Source organism: Mus pahari, chromosome 5 (genome assembly GCF_900095145.1).
Source record: "Mus pahari chromosome 5, PAHARI_EIJ_v1.1, whole genome shotgun sequence".
NCBI classification, from domain to species: domain Eukaryota; kingdom Metazoa; phylum Chordata; class Mammalia; order Rodentia; family Muridae; genus Mus; species Mus pahari.
In genome coordinates, this window is record NC_034594.1 from 87650411 (window position 1) to 87653587 (window position 3177).

At 41.7% G+C, this 3177-nt stretch overlaps 1 non-coding gene across 1 annotated transcript; it reads right to left on the reverse strand.

Annotated features, from left to right (window-relative positions):
* Positions 1-853: 853 nt before the first annotated feature.
* On the reverse strand, positions 854-926 carry Trnak-cuu. The gene has a single exon. It is a non-coding gene; the product is annotated as a tRNA-Lys (tRNA).
* Positions 927-3177: the final 2251 nt, after the last annotated feature.

Below are 3177 nucleotides of genomic sequence, written 5' to 3' on the forward strand. Positions count from 1 at the left end.
AGGTTCAAACCCCAGAGACCCAACAGATTAATCTGCAAGGGACAGAAGGCCCATTTGCCATGCTCTCAGACATAGGCTCCTGACAATAAACACCATGAAACCATGGACCATCTTTTCTCATCAGGATCTGCTCAGCTAGAGCAATGGAGCAGGTTTCCCTCTAAGGAGCTATGTGTCTAACCTCCCACTGGGTGGCCTTCCTGTGCTTTAGCCACAGCTACCAGCCAACCCAAGCCACCCTGTGTGCCAAGCTAGCAGCCTGAGCTAGCCAGACTCTCATCTGCACAGAAACAACCCAACGCCTTCCCTACTGTTCCTTCTCCCTTTATCCCTGGGGCAGATTGAACTGCCCTCAGGGCCCCCACTTTGTTCTCAGCTCTTCTGCAACATCCAGTGACATCTGGGATGTCAGATGTTGGGGTCTCCCACCTCCACTAACCACTCTCCCTCTAAACATTATATTTCACCCCCTACAGGCATACCGAATTGCTACTGAGAAGACCCCCCCAGATCTCCCAGAATGCAGTGTCATCAGACCGTCTAGGATCCTTGGACCCACCTATATCGTCAACGCCCACTCGCTCGGACCGCCCACGATCACGCAGACCCGCCTACCAGATACTCATCTCTGCCCATGATCAGACCATGCGGCGGTTTCAAGGGGACTCAAGGGCAGGCTGGAAATCCTTCCTTGTATTTAATAAATTCTGATTATTAAACGAAAATGCTCTGATCAGCAAACCGACAGGGCATTCATTTTCCTTTCGCAGCCCTATCCTCTTTCAGGATGTTTAAGCTCTTCAGTACTAACCCAGTCTGAAGTGTTTGTGTGCACACAGAAACGCACAAGTGGCGCCTAATGTGGGTCTCGAATCCACGACCCTGAGATTAAGAGTCTCATGCTCTACCGACTGAGCTAGCCAGGCTTGCACAAGTGGCACCCAATGTGGCTGAAGATGGCAAGAACATCAGACGCTGCCATGGAGCTCCACGTGTGTAATAAGTATGGTATCGTGCATCCTGGGGTAAAAAGGTACTTTTTATAGGCATGATTATAAATTGAGCGATGAAGTGCTTAACCCGACACCTCATCCCTCATAGGGCAGTGTACAATGGATAGGGACCTTCAGGCATGTTTATTGTCCGCAGTCCTACAAAACTGCACTCAGGCAAGAGGAAATTGGGTTTAAAAAAAATTTTTTTTTTAATTCTTCCTGGCCATGGCCTAGAGAGTAAGTGTAGTGTAATATTCTCCTGGAGACAGACCAAAGTCCAGAGACATCTGGCTTTCACTCTGGACTCCTACAGGAAAAGTTTGATACCTTTTTGTATTGTTGATGTCTGGTGCACAAATTGTCCACGTGTCGAGTCATGTGCATTCTTGTTTCATTGTCTATATGAGTGGCTGTTCTGTGTTCCATGTCTAAAAATATTAGAGCTTGCTAAATTCTTGTTTGCTTTTGCAGTCTTGCCCCTGCGACCCTAAGGAGGCTTGTGGCTTAGCCAGGAATCAAACACAGCAGGAGGGCTCCTGCGAAAAACTGCTTTTTGGAGTGTCTTTAAACTCTAAATTTTAAAGTAGAAAAAGCTGATGGTCGTTTTTTTTTTTTCCTAGAGATTTCTCATAATTAGTGCTTTTAGTATGTGACAATTGTCTTTATTTGTAATATTTAGCTAAACAATGTAAAGTTCTGTGGTCTAAATTTAAAATTCCTGTAGCTGCTTCATTGAGTTTTTGACTTGCTTTAAGGGTGTAAAAAAATGCTCTACATGGCTTAAGTTATTGATGTTCATTAAAGGTTATAACTTTGGTTACAAACGGTTAGCTTTAAATTGGTTAACTCAGGGTTGGAGTCATTTTAAACACGTGGCATAGCTGGCCAAAAAACTGGGCCTCTAAAAAAATTCTAATTGAGATATATTTAACGTGACTCCTTCCTAAATATGTAGGCTTAAAAATAAGACATACACTCATAGATATACTTTGGCAGCCAAACTTTGCAATGTAATGGTGTTTTAAAATTGGTCTTTGCCTTCCCACATGGGGAGGATAAAGCTCAAAATAGCCTTTGTGGGCTTTTTCCTTTGTTCACAAACTGCGGGCTTTTCTTTTGTTTCACAAACCGCGCCAAAAGAAGTTCTTGTGGCCACACCCCCTGCCTTCAGGGAGACTATCCACATGTTACTAATAGTAAAGATTTAATTCAAAATTTATAAGAGATCAATCAGGCATTACAAAATGGCTTGCCTACTTCATCTAAAATTATTAAAGAGTTTGTTTTTACTTGATAATTGTTAAGGGTTTGCTTCTGGTAAACTGGTTATCACTAATGAGGTTTGCCTCTAAGTATAGCTTATACAGCTTACAGTATATAAAAATAATTTTTATTATCTCTGCTTTAATACAATAAGCTAAGAGTTAAAATTTTCAGCGTGGTAAGTATTAGCTACGACCTATACAAAAAGGTTTACCTCGAATCCTGCTCTCAGAGACCGTTTCCTTTTGATGTTTAAGGTTTTAGTTATGCTAAATTGTGGGAAGCCACGGAACGCCATTACAAGATGGCGCTGGCTACCACTGGCCACCGCCTGTGTATTTCGGATAAACAACCAATGTGCACAGGTGCAAATGGGTTTCACGCCAAGTCTTTGCCCGCCCCAGGGCGTAACAGTGAGATCATGAGTAAGCAACCAATTACACGTGGACATGCAGCCTTGGGGACTATATAGAGAGTCGCTCGCGGGGCCTCGTGGTCTTCCTCTTCAAGATGCAATAAATGCTGTGCTGCAGAAGGATCCTGGTGTCCACGTGCATTCTTGCTGGTGAGACGATAGCGCGGGACACTAAATAAAATTGTGATAGTTAAAATTTTACAACAAAAAATTGATTTGCTTCAAAATGTTTATATTTTTTTCAAGCTTCCAAGAGATGTTAATGGGCTAAGATCTTATTATAAGACTTCAAATTAATTTAAACCTTTCTATTTTATCTTGAGAGATGCAATTTCATTGGTAAAAAAAAAAACAAAAGTCCTTGCAAAAAACAAAATAAGCTTTTCTAATTGTTATCAATTGTACTCATTGGTAACTATATCCTAGCTGCTTATTTTAGTTATAGTTATTAAGTGTCCACAGTAATTGTTTGGCATAAAAAGTCATTGATGTAAAATCATTTTT